Genomic DNA, 7788 nt, shown 5'->3' with positions numbered 1-7788 from the left:
CTGTGCTGTAGTTAGCCCTACCCTCAGACCTGAAGGCGGTGTACCTCTCCTTCAGCAGCCGCTGGACCTCCCGGGTCATCCAGGGCTTCTGGTTGGGGTAGACCCGGATGCGTTTGTCCACTGTGACATACTCCAGTGAGGGAGGGGGCAAGCATTTGGAGGAGAGCAACTTTGATATCATTCATTAGACTAGCGAGTAGACTACGTCACTCAATGCATTTGGGGGGGGAAATAGTTATCAAAGAAAATAAAGTTGCTTGTTGGATTTCCCTGACAAGCAATCACATTTTTAAAGCTATCCCTGTGTGTGCATATGTGTAGAACTTTGAACCAGCATAAAGGCTGGCTCGCAGAAATGACAAGTGGGTAGAATTAGGGCAACTATAACTCCAGACTCCAGAGAATTGTGCTTGGTTGCATTGACATGCCGTTAATGGACATGAAACAGAAAAGAAGAAATGGAAAGAAATGGAGGGTCTCGAGAGGGGGTCGCATTCGCATATTCTGTAACGGTCCCAAATTATTCACGTGTATAATCTCTGTGGGTGACATGTTCTCCAGTCTTTCAAAGCATGCGGTTTTCTAACGTTCTTTGTTTCTGAAAGATATCGAGGAAAACAGTCGACACTTATAATTGCTGGCGATCATAGAAAGCTCATAGAGAATAACTGCACTATATATGCTGACATTCTGATGTTCTAAAACAAAGTCAATGAAATTGTGAGCCAGAGATTGACCTTGCACAATAATGCCATGGTTCACATGCTGTGCATGGACACACACGCTCTGATCACGAGTCTCACCAGTTGCAGACAAACGCTGCTTCTGCATCGCTGGAGGCTGTCAGGCTGATGTTGAAGACAGATGTGTATATAGCTTGCATTGTTTGTTTCTACTGGACACAACAAGGCGTGTGTGTGTGTGTGTGTGTGTGTGTGTGTGTGTGTGTGTGTGTGTGTGTGTGTGTGTGTGCGTGCGTGCATGTCTGTGCACGTGTGTCTGTGTGTGTGAAATGAATAGGGATAGGGAGACGGCCTTCACAACATTGTGACTGTTAAGTTGTGAACTAGAGCGTTTATAAGCAATTCTCAGCGACCTCCATGAGAAAACCAACAGAAATAAAAGAAAATCATCTCTTCTGCCATCATCTGTGCTACATATACTATTCCCAGACCTTACTGTATAACTGTGGCTACAAGTACAGTTACACTTGAACTTACTGTGAGAATTCCAGAATCCAGAATTCCAGAATCAATACACCCCCCCCCCCCACATCAGAGGTCACATCAGTCGCCACATCAGAGGCCCCTTAGCTTTGTGGTCTTTGAAAACCCAGGGGCCTTTATAGGTCTCTGCTCTCACTCTGCTAGGCCCTGTTACATCTCAGTCCTATTCATCCATATGGAGCCATGATGAAATGTCCCTCATCTGAGCTTCTTTCTGAAATGTTAAAGGAGAATTCCATGCTAGAAGGCTTTCTTACCTTTATTTGTAGTTGTTACGTCCCCATCAAAGAGGTCCAGGTGTTATTTTGTGCAAAAGTGCATTATTGGCTATTTCCCCTAATATAAGCCCTCAGTTTTTGTTCTAATTGGCTTATTTCCATCTAAATAAGTAGTAAAGTGTGCCGCTTGGGATACTATTTACATTATGAAGAGAGGATATATACAAAAATAATTGATTTTTGAGCGATGGAAATAAGCGAATTAGCACAACACCCCATAGCCCCATTCAATTCAATGCAATTCATTGAGGGCTTATCGTAGGGGAAATAGCCAATAATGCACTTTTGCACAAAATAACACCTGGACCTCTTTGGTGGGGACGAAACAACTACAAATAAAGGCAAGAAAGCCTTCTAGCATGGAATTCTCCTTTAACGTATAGTGCTGCTATAGCATAGTGTCAAATGTAAAGCGATACAAATAAAAAATATTATTATTATTATTACATTTATTATTGTTATTATTATTATTCATGTCCCTATAATACTGATGCTGACACAGAACTGCTCAAAGACACTGTTCAACATTGGCTTGCGGGATATACGCTCTCATTCCAGCTAAAGTGCCCGTGTGGGCGGATTCTAATATCCCCCTCGTTTACCTGTTCAATTGGAGGCTTGACCTTTTTATTGGCAAGGTTTTCTCATCTCCCGCGAGCACTGTTCCGTGTCACTGTTAGTCTGTACCGCAATGTGCATTCCCCGATTTCCCGCCACACGTTCTGAGCTCTGTAACACAGCGGCCAGGCCAGCACAAGGGTGGGGAGTTATCCCATTCTGACCTGAGATCAGATTCATACGAGGTTTCCGCCGGACACACACTGGTCTGATGAACCCATTCTGACCTGAGATCAGATTCTAAAAATGTCAGTCGCTCTTCGATAAAAAAAAAATAGCAGACCTACAAGCTCGTATCGCGCCACTCGGTGGCGCGATATGAGCTTGTAGATCTGCTATTTTTAAATAGCTAAAGCATAACATGATGCTGACACCAAAATGGGTGCCCGGTCAGAATGGGTTATATAATATTATGCCTAAATGTTAATGTGTACAGTACCCATGCAGCCCAGTCCTCTGCCAATATCAGTAATGTGATCAGAATGCCATATGTTGTTAATTATGATAATTAAACAAATTATGAGTTTCATCAATCTGCATGTGCGTAAAACGTGTATATCTCTGCATATTGTATCATTGCTGATGGCAAAAGATATGTACCGACATGTAATAGTATTTTGGGTATGCATGAAAACAGAAATGGTTAACAAAACCTTCGTGCAGTAAAATAGAGCAACACCCACATTTCTATCATTTAAACATAGACACAGTAGCAGGGTTACATGATTGTGCAAAAAAAAAGTACAGTACAGTTGTACAGTACATCTCTGTGGGAGCCAAGCAGAGTTGTTTCCAGAGTGAACTCAGCGATAGCAGAAGGCTCATGACAGTCATTTTCACAGTATATTGTAGTACTTATCTTGGCTCCGAGACATGGACACTTTCAAAGAAATGAAAGAAATGGCAGGGGCGCCCGCTAGCCAAGTGGTCCAGGCGCATGCCACATATAGGCTTTGTGGCCTGACAGCGTGTCGTGTGTTCGAGTCCCGTTCATGACGACCTTTGCTGCATGTCTCTCCCCTTCTCTCTCTCCCTCTTTCCTGTTCATCTTCACTTAATAATATAAATAAAGGCAGAAAAGCCTAAAACAAATCTTTATTTTTTTATTCTTTTTAAATATGGCTGGATGGCACTTACACCGCCTTCTAATGCAAAATCTCTCTTGGAAGAGCCACCCATCGAGTTCTCTAATATACGACAACCTTCCCTGTGTTTCTTCACTAGTCCGATCCCGGCGATCCAGAAGAACACAGTTAGCGCACCACTGCTACAGAGCTGATCATGAGGTTATATCTTCCCTGATACATCAGTAAGCAGGAACTGGGGATGGCAATGAAGGACCGGGAAGTCTGGCGTGGCATTGTGAAATCCATGATCTTGACCGTGGTCAAAATGTGATGAATGATGAGTAGGCCTACTTATCCGAAAGTAATTTTAAAAGCACCGCAAATGGATTACCGGTATTCATAAAATTTATACCAGGGATTTCACAGAATAAAATGCCTGAATTCACTTGACCTGACCGTGAAACCTAATTTCAGGCAGCTTTTTAAGCTGCTTTGTTGCTTTGTTAAAAAATTATGAAATCCTTCATGGGTGAAATTGTTGTGTAAGGCTCTTGAGTGCAGCACAGATGTAATTTAGGAAAATGAGAACAGACTCAAACATTGGCATCTATTTCTTTGTATTCTTTACAATTTGAGCTGCATCAATCTTCTGCTAGAGGTGTACAGTAGTTAATAATAGGTATACAGAAAAGTTCTTCTGTTAGAAAACACATTATCTGTCATCTCGCAAGACTTTCTCGATTTATGACACTAGACCTGTACGTGCCCGTCGCAGTGTGTGAAAGGTGGTACAGTAAGTAAAGAAGATGTCAGAACAGGCCTTTTTCTGGCCACAATAGACCACTGAAATAATAACTGACCATAATGCATGTCAAATTTAAGTGTACTATACCAACCTTTAATTGCTGCTGCTTTGTCAAACGGAAGTCCTTAATTTTAGACGTGTGTTGCTGTGTCTGCTATGTATGTAACGATGGCTTGTTGTCAGCCTGGATGCATTTGACACAGCACATAGGTGGAGATCTCTGGGGCTGTGTGCCTGTGTGTGAAGTGGCAGGTGAGGAGTGGGAAAACTGACTGTCTGTGGAAAGTGTACTTGGCAATCAATTCGTCCGGAGCCTGATTGGTTGAGCCTCAATTGGCTAATTCAAGGTCAAGGTCAAGTTTATTGTCCCAAACTGGGCACTTCGTTTTACAGCAGACAATAAAAGCTCTCAAAGACATTACAAACAAACATACATAACAACAGACATACGTATACACTGGCTGAGGCAGAGGCTGGAAATTGCGCAGGTGAAAGGAGTTGGCCTCATTAGGCCCACTGGCAGAGCCGCTACATAATTCCTGAGGTTAAGGTTAGGGTTAGGTTTAGGTATAGTTTTCTTGAGGTTAAGGTTAGGGTTAGGGTTAGGTTTATAGTTTTCTTGAGGTTAGGGTTAGGGTTAGGTTTAGGCTGTCAATCACAGCGACTGGCCAATCACAGCGCGTCGACTGCACAACCCGTGTAGGCGTTGGTATGTCGCGGCAGAGACTGGCCCAGGTGAAATGGGTTGTCCTCATTAGGCCCACTGGCAGAGCCTGACCAGAGCCTTTTGTGGTGGTTCTGGAGAACCGCGGGTCCGACCGACTCGATACCGGGCACTGCACTCCCTGCGGGGGTGTGGAACGCGTGTGTGTCGAATTTAAAGTCGGTGAGGCAAACAGTTCTCGAGTTACGTGCGTTACACACACACACACACGCAGACAGAGACGTGGCACATGTATAGTAGGATTAGAGATATTTATATTATATATATAGCGTAAAAAGGGTCACTGTCTTCTTACAAAAATGATGACTTGGTATGGTACATAATATGCAGCAAATGGGAGTGACACTCCCATCAGCCCTTTGCTGGTGGAAAACTACTGGGTTGAGATGGAGCAGTGGTGAACACTCAGATGCAAAAATAATGTGCCTGGAACAAGATGAAACAGGAACACGATGACCTGAAGTGAAACAGAAGAGGAGGAGAACAATGAGACACTGATGCAGAGGAGGGGGAGCCTGCAACAACTGGAAAAGAAGCTGCTAAAGCTAAACCATTGATTAGGCCAGGGTTCTCAACCTGTGTGTTGCAGAAAAACGAAACATGTGTCGCAGCAACAGATCATTTCTTAGCAGCATTGAGTGCAACTACCGCTGTGGGATAGAAGCTGCACTGAATCTGTTGGTCCCTGACTTGATCACTCTGTACCGTCTGCCTGATGGCAACAGTTCAAACAGTGAGTGACCGGGGTGGGAAGTGTCTTTCATAATGTTCTGTGTTTTTTTAAGACAGGTCTCTGTGTAGTTCTTCCAGTGTGGGGAGAGGGCAGCCAACGATCTTCTGTGCTGTATTTATGACCCCCTGGATCTTTTTCCTCTGCGCCACTGTACAGCTGGTGTACCACACACATATACAGTACGTTAGTATGCTCTCTATGGAGCACCGATAGAAGGACACCAGCAGTCTCTGTATGATGTTGTTCCCCCTGAGCACCCTCAGCAAGTAAAGTCTCTGCTGGGCCTTTTTCAGCAGAGATGGGGGATATAGTGTTTTCTTGAGAGTGGAAATAGCTTTGAATGTTGTTTATTTCTGAATAGATGCTAACTGTATATTTGTTCTCACTTCCCAAGGACAAATTTACTCTTGTATATCTTTTTAATGGCACATTTGCAATATAAGTGTGTTATGCAGCACTGTGTACCCTATATAAAATCCCCTCATGCAATGACCTTTAACATCTGTTACAGGCCCAAGGTTATTTACCTGAAAGCCGTGTGCTGTACTTTTCTATTGCTATACATCTGAGGGGTGGCCTGATGCTAATAATACCAGCGTGATTGAGCATGGCTCTATTTAAGGACAGTTCAGCTGCTGTATGCTACATTCTTTCTTGCTTTAATTGGATTAGAGACAAGGCTATCTTGTTTTGTTTGGGTCCTCCATTAGATTCCCCCCCCTTTGGTAACTATGTTAACAAAGGTTCTATATTAAAATCTCTCCCATTTCATTGAGGTCTACAAAGGTTCAGATTATATTCGTTCTACCGTATATGTTCTCACAGGTTTGATTCATTTCCTGTTTATAACCACCAACATTTCTTTTTTTAATATATTTTTTCCAAGTGTTGGTTCTGGTCAAAGATATTGGTAGTTGCTACCACAGTCTAACCTCCACCAGTGTATAGAGGTGTACAGAAACACCGGTATTGAAGCACATGCTACATTTTTGACACATCAGCATGTTTCCTTGAGGATACAGCTTCTGACGTGCTGTCTATGACCTCTGATGAACAACAAACAATCCTCTCTGATGATCAGAGAGGATCTCTGATCATCTCTGATCATCAGAGAGGACTGTTTCCAGAAAGAGAAAGATGTCCTTGTCATCAGAGTCTGATGACAAGGTCATAGACACTGCGCGTCAGAAGGGGCAAGGGAAGGAACTTAAGGAAGGAATACAAAAGAGACATCATCTACTACATATTTACACATAGCGTGCATCCAAACATCACGTGGGGCTAGCTGTGTGAGTATAGAAGCTCGCTGGTATATACTGTTCATGAAATGAAGCAGGAAGAGTATCAGATTCTATAGGTGCAGAGAATCGCCAAGCGTCAAGTTCAACCACATAGGCTATAGACTATAGTCCACAAAACGTTACTTGACTGGTATAATCCACAGGTATAGGTTCATGATTATGGTAAAAAACCTTTAGAGCATCAACCATTATTTAAAAGAGCGCTCACAGAAGCTGTACGTGGTCCAATTAGAAGCAAGCGATTGTAGCAGTATGGGCGTCGACTTCTACTCTGCCCATCCTCCTCCCAGCAAAGTATGATTGCTTGCAGTATTTAAGCAGCACACACTCTGCCTGTGTCAGATTCTCCTCAGTCGGTGTGTGTTCCCGAACAGAGCTGGCCCTTTGGGCTTCAGCATGCCACGCAGTCCCACAGCATGTGTCATGAAGGACCCTTCATGACAATTATCCCTCAAACAAGGCTGGCCTAATGGGCTTCAGTATTGTTTGTTTCATTATGCCCAAGCCAGGTAAGCCTCTCTCGTGCCTGCAGTCAGTGTATTGTTGACTAGAGTTATGGTCATGAAATTGACCGGTTGTCTCTTGCTTTGTAGTCTGTGTGCTACCGTCCGTCTCTGCACGGACAGCACCCCCCCCCCCCCCCCCCCTCTCAGGTTGTCTACCCCTTGTGTGCCTGGAGGCTGCCTGTGCATCCTGCCCCTAAATGAGTGGTAGGTTTGTTTGTGTAGATGTTCCTTGTTGTGTAATATAATTGATTAACTTAACTTACGCCTTATTGAAATGGCCTGGTAACACTGCGGCTTGTGTTTCCAGGGCTTGGTGAAAGGAAGCCACGCTGCTGTTTTGCCTTGCCTGAATAATGGCTCAACACTGACCAATCACTGATCCACTAATCAAAGGAAAAAACATTATAATTATGTATGAACTGGGAATGTTCTATTGGACCCTGTTTATGGAGACCTGTGTAACCCTGTGTTGTCTGGATGCTCATGAATGTGTTTTCATTGTTCTCTCTTTGCTAGTTCCGGTGCTGAGG

The sequence above is a fragment of the Protomyctophum parallelum genome (assembly GCF_964188405.1).
Source record: "Protomyctophum parallelum genome assembly, chromosome: 14".
In the NCBI taxonomy this organism is placed as follows: Eukaryota; Metazoa; Chordata; class Actinopteri; order Myctophiformes; family Myctophidae; genus Protomyctophum; species Protomyctophum parallelum.
Note: the sequence above shows the minus strand (reverse complement) of the source record.